This window comes from Rousettus aegyptiacus, unplaced genomic scaffold (genome assembly GCF_014176215.1).
Source record: "Rousettus aegyptiacus isolate mRouAeg1 unplaced genomic scaffold, mRouAeg1.p scaffold_m13_p_3, whole genome shotgun sequence".
NCBI lineage: Eukaryota > Metazoa > Chordata > Mammalia > Chiroptera > Pteropodidae > Rousettus > Rousettus aegyptiacus.
In genome coordinates this window covers 108,663,618-108,678,243 of record NW_023416306.1, presented here as the reverse complement: position 1 = coordinate 108,678,243, position 14,626 = coordinate 108,663,618, and positions in this window count along the sequence as shown.

Genomic DNA, 14,626 nt, shown 5'->3' with positions numbered 1-14,626 from the left:
CGAGGGGCGGGGAGCAGGCGGCGTGGCCCGGCCCGCGTTGTCAGGGAGCCGGCCAAGGGGCGGGGCTTTCAGCGCCTGGGCGCCCCTGCTCCTCCGTGCTCGCCGCAGCGTTCACAGCCCCTCCGGTCATTGTTCCGCGGCGGCCGGATGCTAGGGTGCGGCGCCGGCTTTGGGATGCTCCCGGGCCTGGCCCTCCGGGCATTCCTCTCTGAAGATCCAGCCGCCGCCTCCGCGCAGGCCTCCGGCTAAGAGCCGGTTTGCGGCCGCGAAGTGGGCGCGGAGCCGAGAGCGCCCTCCAACAGTGCTCACGCGTGGAGGTCACCATGTAGGCGCAGATCCGGGTGGGCCCCTCGGGCGGATGGGAATGGAAGGGTGGGTGTGCCAAGCGCGGAGGCTGGCAGTTCCGCGGCGAGGCGGGATCCCCCTGCCACCTCTCCTCGCCGACCACCTATCCTTCCAGGTCCCGGCGAGGCCATCGCCCGAGGACCTGAGGCGCTCGCGCCTCCTGGCGGCCGCGGTGTGCCTCGCACCTCGGCATCTGCGTTCTGTTGGCTGTAGGCAGGGCCGCCTTTCCCGTGTGAGGACTCAATCCGCGAGGAGCCAGCAACCCACAAGCCTCTGGTGCACAAGCTTCCCACGAGTTCGAAAAGCAGGGTTGGGGAGGGCAGTGGGAAGTGTGAGAGCTGGGATGACCCCAGAGGCAGCCCTCTTTTTCCTTCTAGTATCTCTTTTCTATTCCTGTCTGCCTGTGTCCTACTATGAGTGAGGACATCATCCTTCACCCCCAAACTCCAGACTAGTCTGGAAAACTCAAACTGATCAGCCTCTGTTTGTGTCAGGTGATGAGTGGACTTTGATTCCCACAACCAGTAACACAATAAGAAAGATAATATCCTTGACGAAAAGGGGATAAGAAACTCAATTTTTGTAGAAAGAAGCTGCCTTCGGTATACCTTGTTTTATAGCTCTCTTTTGCAACCCTGTCACTCACCATTTCGTGAGGGTAATGAGGACAACGGCAGATCAATGGGCTGCTGAGTCATCGGGTATCATTAATCTTTTACTGGAAGGGAGATAAAGGCAAAAGCCAGAAGTGACTGTGCTTTTATTTTGACCTTCCCTTTCCCATAATTCACCTGCTTACACTCCTACCTATATCCTTAAGAAGAGATTAGTCAGCAGTCTCTGAAAAAGAAAGGACATCCTAGTTAAGATTTTATTTCTTAAAGATTCTTAAAGAAGGTTCCATAGCTCTTTCACCTCTTTTTAAATTAAAAATAATTTCCAGCGTTACTGAGATATTATTGACACGTAAATTTAAGGTGTATCATATGATGATTAGATACATGAATATCTTTCATCTATTTGAGGAAGGACAGGTTTCTGCGTATCCTGGTTTTTCCAAGGTAGTTTCAATAGTTTTATAATTTCAGTTTTTTTTTCAATTAAGGAAATTCATTAAATGTATAATTACACAAGTTGTTTATGTCTTTACTATTTTACATAAACCATCTGAAACCATACTAGGAAGGGTTATTAAACCCATAGAGTAATAATAATTATATACAAATTACTATGTAATTAAGTTATGGATAACTGCATACTATTGATGATATGCAGAGAAAATTTTGATAATAATTTCTAATTCTATGGAAGTGATGAAAACCCTTAGGCAGTGTATCATGTGTGGATTTCTATTCTTCTTCCATCATTTGTTTTGTTCATTTTCCATGTTTCTTGCAATGTTCTTGCTCCTTGCTACTCTGCTAGGTTGTTAATTCATTGTCTCAGATTTCTTATTGCTAATTGCAGAGTAATCTCAGTCTTTGTGACAATTTTTAATATTTTAAATATGTCTTCATTAACTTTTTGCTAAAATGTTCTGCAAATGTGCTTGCTTTTAGCTGCTTATTGAATGCCAAGGAATGGTTTCTTGTTTTTGCCCCTACTTGCCTTTTCCTAGTTTAGATACTCTGGTATAATTCATTTCCTCAATGCTGTTGGGCCAGAGGTTTCATACTTTGTTATCTTCTTTGTCGAGTAACTCTTTGAGATCTGTAGTGGTCATGTTGGTTTATTCTCCCTTTTCCTCTTAGCAGAATCCTGATTTAGTTCTAATATCTAGCAGCCTCCATGCCCATTTGCCTTAGGGGCAGCCAGGTTCAATAGAACATGTCAGAGGTAATCCTTTTCTCCTAGAAAAGGATCAGTGACTAATTTGGAATGGATGTGTGACTCTGGACAAAGAGACAGGAAGGAAAATCTCTTGAAGAGCTTCTGGGAAAAGTTTTCTCACTCTTCATGAGAGTGCTTTATGAATTAACACTCTCTTTTTATCCTGTGGATGTTTCTGACTGCTGGAGCCATCTTGCAACCACTCCGAGGATCAGTTATCACTGGGATAGCAGAGTGGTGAGATACAAAGAGTCTGGATCTTTAATGACAGAATCGAGCCTCTGGACAAACCAATTTGAAGTCTGAGGTACTGCTGGACTTCCTGTTATATAAGAAAATAAATTTCCTTGTTTGTTAAGCCAGTTTGAGTCAGAGATTCTCTTACGTGCAAAAAACCACTATATTAGTTTTCTATGGCTGTGTAACAAATTGCCATGCAATTAGCAGCTTGAAACAAATTTCCTTTTTCATCACAGTTCCTCTAGGTCAGACTTCCAGACACAGCTTAGCTGGGTCCTCTGCTTGGAGTCTTACAAGGCTGAAATCAAGGTATTGGCAGGACCATGTTTTTTTTCTCTTGGCTTGATTAGGGAAAGATCTGCTTCCAAATGCCCTCAGTTCTTGGTGAAATTCATTTCCTTTAGGCTGTAGAATTTATGGTAGTTTGACTCTTACAGCCAGCACCAGAGTCTCTGGCTGCTTTGAGTCTCTGACCTCTAGACCCTTTTTATTTTCAAGTAAATTTATCGGGGTGACATTGGTTAATAAAATTATATAGGTTTCAAGTATACAATTCAATAATAATCATCTCTGTATTGCATTGTGTATTTACCACCCAAAGTCAAATCTCTTTCTGTAACCATATATTTGACCCCTTTTACCGTTACCTATTCTCCTTCCCTTTTTAACAGCCTCTTTTTAAAGAGTTCAGTTGATTAGGTCAGGAGCACTCAGGATAATACTGCTTTTGATTAACTCAAAGGCAACTAGTTAGGGACCAGAGACCTTAACTGCATCTGCAAAATCCAGTCACCTTTGCCGTGTAATACAACATAATCATGCTAGCGATATCACCTTTGCCATATTCTGTTGTTAGAAGCAAGTCACAGGTTTGGCCTGAACCCAAGGGATGGGGGTGGGAATTATAGAAAGGCAGGCACACTAAGGAGGCAGGAATCATAAGGCTACCCTGGAGTGTGTCTACTACAGCCACTAACGGATTCAGGGCCCAAGATGAAGATTGTTTTCCTATTGTGGAGAAATGCGCTCATTTTTCCTGAACAAAAATAAAATTTTCCTCTTGTTCAGAGTTTATCGTTCAACCATTTCACACAATTATATGAGCCATACTGAAATGCAGATAGGAACAAACGCTCTTAAAGCATAATCATGGGAACAACTAAGTAGGTCATGATATCTCAAGGGAGACTTTCCTAAGGAAGGTCATTTTAATTAGATCTTGATGAAAAAGTAGTTGTAAAGAAGTTGAAGAAGAACATATTAGACAGAAATAGGAGCACTTAGTCACAGACAGGTGAAAGTTAATGAGGATATGAATGCACCCACATGGTCAGAGAATGAATGGCAAGAAATCAGGCAGAGGAAGGAGATCGAGCGACATTGTGCAAAATCTTTTTAAGTATTTTAAATAATTCATACTTGTCTCTACCTCTAGAAAAGAGTAAGCCGAAGTCAAATAAAGATATGGCAGTGTTTTATGGAAGTTCCAAATACATCTATATAGTAACATGTAAAATAACACATATCATGTGGTTACATATATAATGCGAGTTCTATTATTTATTTAGCTCGCAGATAATGTTTGGTGTTGAAATTGATTTCTAGATTCCTTGGAATTACCGCAGTAGTATACTTAGTATATTTGACCCCTGAGTGGGGCCCTCACGGTAGGAATAGGGAGGGCCCTTTTAAGAGGAGATGCCAAAGAACTTATCTTTCTCTTTGATGTGCGATGACACAGTTAGAAGCTGCCATCTGCAAGCCAGGAAGAAAGCCCTCGCTGTATATGGACCATGACCTCAGACTTCTAGCCTCCAGAACTGTGAGAAAATAAATTTCAATTTTGCAAGCCACCCATGGCAGCCCCAGCTGACTAAGACACTAACACTATGCTATCATTGTTTATCTCAAATGTACTGTTTAAATGTAGGCCTATGAAGTACCACTGGGTCTGGAGACACTAAAGATGCCTGAGGTAATCAGGAATGTTTCCAGACCTTTGCAAACTTACTCTCTAAATGAATGGGAATAGCTCCTGAGTCTGCTTGTATCTGGGAGCAATTTTATAACAGGTGGTTAAGTTAAATTCCATGTAGAATACAATGTTTATTAAAGGGTAAGTAATAAAAATGTCCAACTCAAAGCTCAAATAAATGTTATTAAAACTCAAAAGTAACCATAGTAATTGTTAAAAACTTGGGTCTATAGGCTATTTTTTTTGGGAGAAGTGATTTATCATTGACGTTGGTGAGAATTGCTGGTGCAGAGTGGTAATTAAATGTTGACTGGTTGGTAGTTTTGTTATTGTTTTGAAATTCTCTACAGACAATATATGCTCTTATTGCCTGCACCTGGGGCTGTCCCCCCTCCATCAACTTGCCCTTGGGACCCTACTGACTCCATGATCTGTTAAGTGCTTGTTCCATAGGTTGAAAACCACTTGTCTAGCTTGGGAGACTAGGAAGATTGGGGTTCACTTGATTTAAACATTATCATTGGGAGGAGCCAGCCAGATCCAAGTGGCATTGCCTAGTAGGCCTTTTAAAAATGTAGATCTGCAGCTTGGAATGGAGATAAAGATTTTGGAGAAGTCTGTGCATATGGTAGAGAAATCGAAATCAGGACTGTGTTCCCCATGTACTTTTGGGATCAGATTTATTTCTATTTGTTTCAGAGTTGCCTTAAATCAGGAGGGATTTTTTATGACAAGCCATCTTGTCTGTTTCAATGAGTAAAAAGTGTTTACTGAGCAACATATATGTACCAGACACTGTGCTAAGTGCTGGGAGTATATATATGTGAATTGGACACCGTCTTTTGTGGCTGTGTAACTTGAATTCCAGCTTCCTCATCTCATCTTATTCTTTAGTCAGGATTTATACTGGACCACTTTTTGAAATCTCAATAAGCAAGAAGCTTGTGTGATACCAAAGCGGTGTTCTCTTCTGGGAGCTAGCAGGCTGGACTGCTCTTTGGTAGGAACAGCACATGTCTTATGCCTTCATTCTAAGTTTACTAATGACTTCCTTGGAGAGGTTAGAGATTGGGGAAAAAGAACCACAAATTTCAACATATTCAAGAGTATTCAAGACAAGCTTGAAATGAGAAGAAAAGTTTTAAAAGAGCTTATTGCATAAGGGCACATGTGGGCAAGGAAGGAGGGCCGAGTCCATCTCCACGGTCCTCAGTGTACTACTGTACTGAATTTGCCTATGTTTAATAAATGTTTTCTAGTGTTTAAGAGTCTCAGATTTTTTTTTTTTTTTAAAGCAATAACTGTTCATCCCCTGTTTCTTCATGAGTTGTCTGAGTCCAGGGCCTGGAATAATGGCCATTGATCACTGTACCTGAGTGACTGCTCTGAGATCTGCATTCATAGTGAACTTTATAGAATACTATCCCATTAACTAAAAAAATAACTTTCATATTTATGAAGATACCGCTACTTTATGAGCATTTTTTTTTTCCAGCCTTGATGTTAGATTTGTATTAATCCTTCCTGAGAATAATGGTATGAATTTGGGTTGCCAGAGTGAGTTTGGATCAGAATAAAATAAACAACCTTGAGTCTGGCACCATAGAATAGTTCATGGGACTCCTTTGCTTGGGTCGCACACCCAGCCACCCATCCTTCCCCACATCTCATGTTAGCTGCCTCCGCAGCTTTTCCTTTCTACCACTTTTTGTCCTGAGCTTTCGTGCTTTCTGGTGGGCACCAAAGAGTTCTGTTTCCTGCCTTCTTTTCCTCTAAGAAATACAATGGAAGTTTTGATGAAAGATCTAAGAACAAGCAGTGAAGGACAGGAGAAAACTAGGTTAGGGACTGTGCGTGGAGAGGGGGAAAAGTGGAGTGAATGTGGTGTGACGTGCTAAGAGGCAAAGCCGAACATGAGTTCGGGTATTAGTCATATCAATAGGTCCTAGGATAGTGCCTGGCAGAAAGTAACTGCTTCATAATTGTTGGCTAAAAACAAAGTAATATGTATTGTTTTTTCAATCCATATTTCACGAAATTATTTTGTTGGCTCACAATCAGAACATAAAATAGAACATAAACAAGATCAAAGAATTAAAACCAGGGAAAATACAACTAAGAATAAATAAAATATTATATTCAGTGAGATTATTTGATTTCCTCTCAGTTTTAAAATTGACTTTATTGAAGTATATTTTACACTGTATTTTTTTTACCTTTTTATTTTGAAACAATTATCAATTTATGAGAAGTTTCAAAAATAGTACAGAGAAAGCCATGTATCCTCCTCCTAGTTTCCCCTAATGTTACACCTTGTACAGTTATAGTGCAATATCAAAACTAGAAAATTGGCATTAGTAGAATGTGTATATATAGTTCTATGCCATCATACCTCATATGTAGGCTAGGGTAACTACCACCACGATCAAGATGCAGAACCATTCCATTCTCACTGAGATCTTCCTTTTGTTACCTTTTTATAGTCACACCTGTCCCTCTCCTCCCTATCATCCCTCATTCCTGGCAATCACTAATTAATCTGTTTCCCATCACTGCAATTTGGTCACACTGAGAATGTTATGTAAACGGAATCATACATACATCTTTACCTCTTCAGAATGGCATTTTTTTCTTAGCATAATGCTCTTGAGATCCATTCAAGTTGTGCGTTTCAATATTTTAATCCCGTCTATTGCTGATTAGTATTCCGTGCAGTGGAAGTTCCACAGTTTACTGAACCTTTGGCCCATTGAAGGACATTTTGGTTGTTTCCAGATTTTGGCTATTACAAATAAAGCTGCTATGAACATTCACGTGCAACTTTTTGTGTAGACATAAATTTTCACTTCTCTGGGATAAATGCTTAGGAGTATGATTGCTGGGTTGTATCGTAGTTGCACACGTAGCTTTATGAGAAACCATCAAACTTCGGCTGTCCATTTTACCTTTGCACAAGCAATGTACAAGAGATACAGTTGCTCAGCATCCTCACCGGCATTTGACATTGTCCTTGTATTAAGTTTTAGCTATTCTAATAGCTGTGTGGTTATATCACAATTTAATCTTAATTTGCATTTCTCTAATGGCTGGTGATGTTGTACATCTTTTCTGTCACTGGGTTTTAATCTTTCTTCAAAGACTTCTTCCTCTTGAACTGCGATAACCAGCTGAGACCACATGTCAGTGTTTATGTTTGGTCCTAATTAATATCTTTCCTCTCTTTACTCTCTGTGGGAGGGCAGTTATTTTTTGTAAAAGTCTCTTTGTTCCCTGGCGCTCTAGCACTGCCTATGGTGAACAATAACAATGCCTATGTATGGCAAAGTATTTTCTGAATAGAAACCCTGTGTTTGGAAACTGCCTCCAGGTGACAAAAATGTTATAATCAAAGCATATGTTTTTTTATGTTCTGCATACATTATTTCTAGATCTTTTTGACTATTGACTGGATTTTATAGTTTATTTTATATCTTAGGGTACAGATTGGCCTTGGTCAGAAGCCCTGTAATGTAATACTTAGGAGTTAGGCTCTAGAATCAGACCAAAATAGATTTTTTTTTTTACTCATCAATTATTATTTTTTTACTTTTTTACTTTTTTGATTTTAATTTTTTATGGTGACATTGGTTAACGAAATCCAGTAAGTTTCAGCCGTACACTTTAACAGTAAGGCATGTATATATTTACACTGTGTTCACCTCCCATAGTTAGATTTCTTTTTGCCACCATATATTCAATCCCCTTTACCCTGTCTACCTCCCCACTACCCCACTCCCTAAACCCTCCGGTAACCACTAGTCTATAGTCCATATCTATGAGTCTCTGTTTGTTCGCCCTGTTCGTTTGTTGCTTTTAGGTTTATATTCCACATATAAGTGATATTGTGTGATTTTCAACTTTTTCTGTCTGGCTTATTTTGCTTAGTATGATTATCTCGAGGTCTATCCAGGTTGTCACAAATAGCAGTATTTCCTCTCTTTTTATGGCTGAGTAATATTCCATTGTATATATGTACCACAGCTTCTTTAGCCAATCATCTATCATAGGATACTTTGGTTGCTTCCATGTCTTGGCCACTGTGAATAATGCTGCTATGAACATCGGTATGCAAATATCTTTTCAGATATGGGTTTTCAAAACTTTGGGGTAAATACTCAGTAGACGGATTGGTGGATCAAATCGTAGATTGAGTCTTAATTTTTTGAGGAACCTCCATGCTGTTTTCTATAGTGGCCGTACCAATTTGCAGTCCCACCAGTAGTGTATGAGGGTTCCTTTTTCTCCACATCCTCTCCAACATTTGTTATGACTTCTCCTGTTGATTATAACTATTCTAACAGGTGTGAGATGGTATCTCATTGTGGTTTTGATTTACATTTCCCTAATAGCTAATGATGGTGTGCATCTTTTCAAATATTTGTTGGCCATTTGCATGTCCTCCAGGGAGAAGTGTCTATTCAGGTCCTCTGCTCTTTTTTGATTGGGTTGTTTGTGTTTTTTTTTTGTTGTTGTTATTAAGTTGTATGAGTTCTTTGTATATTTTGGATATTAGGCCCTTATCGGAGGTGTTGCTTGCAAATATATTTTCCCGTTCAGATGGTTGTCTCTTTACCTTGTTGACAATTTCTTTTGCTGAGCAGAAGCTTTTTAGTTTGCTGATATGGATTTTAATTCCTGGTGTTACCACTTCTGAACTCTGTGACCTTGGACAAGTTATTTAAGTGTTAGTTTTCTCATATATAAGATGAGGATAATAACGGCAATTACCCTAGAGAGTTTTTATAAAGATTATCTGTGTGTTTCAGTTGGCTATTGTTGTGTTACATGTCATTCCAAAGCTTAGTGGCTTCAAACAAGAATTATTTATTATTCTCTGTGATCCTGTGAGTTGATTAGTGCTATAGACTGAATATTTGTATCCCTTCAAAACTCGTATGTTAAAACCTAACATATGTTAAAACCTAACATATGAGTTGATGGTATCAGGAGATGGGGCCTTTGGGAGGTGATGAGGGTTGAGCCTTCAGGAGTAGGATTTATTCCTTATAAAAGGAATCCCAGAGAGCTCCATTGCCCCTTCCACCATGTGAAGATACAGTAAGAAGATGGCCATCTATGATCCAGGAAGCAAGCTCTCACCAGATAATGAATCTACCAGTGATTTGGTCTTGGACTTTCTGGCCTCCAGAACTGTAATGTCTCTTTAGCCTTTATTCTTTTATGACATATGTTACTTTTCCAAAAGGTCTAGGCCAAGTGTCTTGTAAAATTCTCAGGTTCTTGACTTGTTTATTTCTTCATATTGCCATATCACTTGTTTTTCTCCTTCCTGTATATCCCATATACATGACTGGCAGTTTAGAGGCTTCGTTAGATTCAGTTTAAGAATTTTGGCAAGAATATATCATCGTTTATGTTGTGTATTTGATATTGTATTACCTAAGGAAACAATAATGTCCGGTTGTTCCACTATTAATGAGGGTAGTAAAGTGGTGAATGCCAGATAACTCCATTGAATAGCATGTATTTTCACCTTTGCAATTAGTAACTCATTTGTGTTATTTTTAGGTCAGTTAGCTATTGCTGCAAAACAAACCATCTCAAAACTGAGTGGCTTACAAGAATGATTTATTTAGCTCATGATTCTGAGGGCTGGCAATTGAAATTGAGTTCAGAGGGCAGTTCTTATGGTTTCAGCTGGACTTTATCATGCATCTATGGTCAGTTGTGGATTGGCTAGGTGGCTCTGCTCCTAGGTGTTGACTCGCTGTTGCCTATGGCATCTTCAATCTCTTTTGCAGGCTAGCGTATGTTGATTCTCACGACAGCGTTGAGATTCTAAGAGAAGAAGTGGAAGTGAGTGATGCCTAGGCTAGGAACTGACACATTGTTATTTCTTCCATATTCCACAGGGAAAAACAAATCACAAGGCCAGTTGAGTTTCATGGGAAAGTAGATACCATCTGGTGTTGGGGTACCTACAAAGTCTCATTGCAAGAGGCATAAATGTTTACAGGGAGAGAACTGGGACCATTTTTAATAATAAATCTACCACAGGCATCATGTTTCTTACCAATCTCTCCTAATGATTTTTGGCATCCATTGATGATTTCCACTTGAATCAGTTGTCACATCGTAACAAAGGGGTAGTTTCTTAATTCAATTGTTTCTTCTATATTTTTTTGCTTTCTTTTTGAGTATAATTATAGGCAACATTTTAATAATTACATAGAAGATATATACTAATAAAAATTCAAATAATACAGACATATGCAAAGTAGGAAGCAAAAACCTGCAGTCCTACTTTCTAGAGGGACCTATTATTACAGTTTTGAACATATTCTCTCATATATGAAAAAACTACATATTATGTATGAAACAAAATTGGGATTTTCACCTAATGCTCAGATTTCAGATGTTTTGAGATATCAAAATAATCATCTTACACTAATAAAAATACTAATACTTAAAAATAGAATGAAGCGGCAAAACACTTTGCCTAAAACTTGTTCTTCCTCTTCTATTCTTAGTTTTTTTTTTGAAATATGTATTGTAAATCCAGTGTCACCAAGCACCACTTTTGTATAGCCAGCAAGTCCTATTTAAATCCTGTCATTGTCCTTGGATTGTAGTAACGTCATTCCCAACTTGGCCCACTAGCCACGCCTCAATCCACTCAATCCTGTCATCCCCAACTTCACTTCTCACCACTCTTTCTTTCTGCCTTAGTCATGCCAGATTTCCTTCAGTTCATTGAACTCACTACACTCTCATGGCCTTTAAACGCATGGTTCCATTTCCTGATACACTCCCTCCTTACCTTCCATCCCGTCTAGCCTATGCCTAACTATAAGGCTTTCTCTGACTTCCAAACTGGTAATTGTTCCCCTGCTTTATGTCCTCTAGTACTTGAAATTAATTTATATTTCTATTTCTGGTCAGATTATAGGTTCCAAAAAGACACATTAATGGTGTCGCCATTGTCCATCACTGTATCCTTAGGGCTGGCATAGCATTTGGCGCATCATAGGTGCTCAATACATTTTTATTAAATAAAAAAAAGGATGGTATTCTGGAATACTGGAAACAAGTATCAGGACCCTATTTCCAACCATTTCCCCTCTGCCCTTCCTAACTTTTCAGTTACTACACACAGTGCGGTGAGCCCTGTTAGTGCTCTGCTTAGATCCTCCTGGACACCTTGGTAAAACACTTCTGCATGCTTTTTAATGACCAGTACCTGCAACTCTCATAGAAAGGTGGTCCTTGGATATTACAATTGCTCTCCCCGCAAACCTTACTAATCCATTTCCTGTTTGCCCCAAGAATACTTGCCAGTGGTGCTTGTGGCTGCAGCGTTTACCCCAAGACAACTCATGGATTACAGTCCTAACCTTACCCCAAAGTTCGCCATGAAATAACTTACTTTTATTATTATTTTTGCATCACTCTGGTATATTGTTAGTCTTTGGAAACAAATGACATCCTTCTATTTACATCATTCTGTTAAGTATTGGTATTTCCATTTACAAAATATAGTAATTCTCGATTGCTGAAAAGGTCAGATCTTAGATGTTCTGTTTTGTTCCGTGCTTTGAAATTTATTCCACAAAAAATTATTGAATGCTGATCATCATATACATTTTTGTTATATTAGGATTTGAGATAAGTTCTATTCAGAAATAATTTCAATAACAGTTTTTATATTTTATTTTCACATTAAAAACCAGTCAGATTTGCTTCAGCCTCAAAGAGCATGTTGATGTAAAATTAAATTAACACTGGTAGCAAGCTGCCCTTTTTTTTTCTAAACTGGAAATGGGCTAAGGCAGGGGTCCCCAACCCCCTGGCCACGGACTGGTACTAGTTTGTGGCCTGTTAGGAACTGGGCCGCACAGCAGGAGGTGAGCGGTAGGCCCGCTAGTGCTAGCAAGGGAGGCTTCATCTATATTTGCAGCTGCTCCTCAGCGCTAGAATCATCGCCTCAGTTCTACCTCAGATCGTAAGGCATCAGGCATCATCAGAGCAGAGTAGCACCAGTCCCTGGTGCCAAAAAAGTTGGGGACCACTGGGTTAAAATATAATTGACAAATAAAAATTCTATATATTCGGGGTGTACAATGTGATGTTTTGATATATGTATACATTGGGAAATGATTGCCACAACCAAGTTAATTAACACATCCATTACCTTACAAAGTTAGCTTTTCTTTTTTGTGGTGATAATACTTAAGATCTATTTTAGCAAATTTAAAACATACAATATAGTACTATTAACTATAGTCATCAAGACTCACTTCACGGGAGGGGCAAGAGTGGAAACTGTTGTGTGCTAAGTGCTTCGTATGTGTTAGCTAATTTAATTCTCACAGCAAAGAACTTTAATATTCTATTATCTACTGTTTGTCTGAGTAGGTGACACTAAGTTTTATAAGGACAGGCTTCCATGTGAGAACAATATCTATGGTGGTTCAGCACTGCTTGCACCTGGGTGGGTCTAATTTTGGGTTCAGCATTGGAAGCTTATGTAGCTCTGATATCTCTAAACAATATGCTCTGTCTGACATCAGCTTTATCAATAATAAAAGTGATGTTCGGCCTACAACTACCTTATTATCATCTGTATCTTTATTGGTCATAAGGTAGAAAAGAGATATAGTTTTGGGGTTATCGCAAACCCTAGCAGTATTCTTTGGAGCACTTCCCTTAGTTCTTAGAATCACGTTGAAGGGGTTTTAGCTCAAGTTTTTCTTTAGTAAAAGCACCTTATTGGCTGGTTATTCACAAAAATTGCAGTAGGTGGCAGACACACTCTATCAAAATTAACCTCCACAGCAAGAAGCCAATTTTTGCAATGTCCATTTAGAAACCAGATTTTTTTTTGTTTGTTTAGGCTGCTATATAACAAAGTACCATACACTGGGTAGCTTTTAAACAACAGAAATTTATATCTCACAGTTCTGAGGACTGGAAGTCCAATATCAGGGTCTCAGCATGGTTGAACTTTGGTGAGGGCCCTGTTCTGGGTTATATAGATTGCTGACTTCTCATTGTATCTTCAAATGGTGGAAAGAGAGTGAGAGAGCTCTCTTGCCTCTTCTTATAAAAGGAACCAATCCCATTCATGAGGGCTCAGTCCTTATGCCCCAGAAGCTCCAACTCCAGATACCGTTGCATTGGGATTAGGGTTTCAACACCTGAATTTGGGGGAAACAATCAGTCCATAACACAGACCCACTAGGCAAAGCATCCAGATTAGGCTATTTTCTGTGACACTGCCTCATAGTGGGGTCAGAAATCAAATTGTGTTGGTCATTCTGTACATACTGGTCTCCCTTTGATCAGGGAGAGTTTGCAGTGCTAAACTCGGGGTGTGAAGAGTAACAATCATGGTGAATACAAGAAACAGTTATTAAGCACTTAATAATTTGCCAGGCAGGTAGTAAGCACTTTACATGTGTTATCGAAATTAATACTCACGACAGTCTTATGACGTAGAATTATTATTATCTTTGCTTTGCAGATAAGGCATATGAGCCTAAAGCGTTTAGGAAAGGTGTTCAAATTCACCAGCTAGTAAGTGGAGGTTTCCCAAACACATGCACTGAACTGCTGTACTAAACTCAGTTGCCTTAGCAGGCACTAACTTTGTTAAAGGAACTAAAGGATGAAAGGAATGAAAGGAACTAAAGGATGAAAGGAAGACTCAAGGGAGTTGTGAAAACTAAATTTAAGGGTTTTAGGGGCTCCCATGTGAAAGCAGACATATTCTGTGCAGTATCAGTAGGTAGGCAGTTTCCCCACAGAGATAGATTATGCCTCATCACAAGGAAGATTTTTCTAACATTTAGAGCAGACATGGATTGAAGCTGTTGGTGAAATAGCGAACATCCATGTGTGGAGAAAGATTCTATCTCTTTTGATTGCTTTGTTAAATTCTCTGTTTAACATTAAATAAAAAAGTCATGCTGATTGCTTGGCACTGATGTTCAATTTGGGTTCACATCCTGGTTCTGCTACTTGTTAGCCTGTGAACTGGAGCAGCACCACTAGGTGGGGTTGATAGAACAGTCTCGGCACCAAGATACTCACCAGGGAAGTGGTGTTGAGCATATTGCTTAACTTATTTCTGACTTAGTTTCCTCATTCCTAGAGAGGGATGGTTACGAGATTTATCTCATAAAGTTGTGAGAATTTCATAAGTCGGTAAAAGTGGCCTCCAGTAAGTACCTAGTA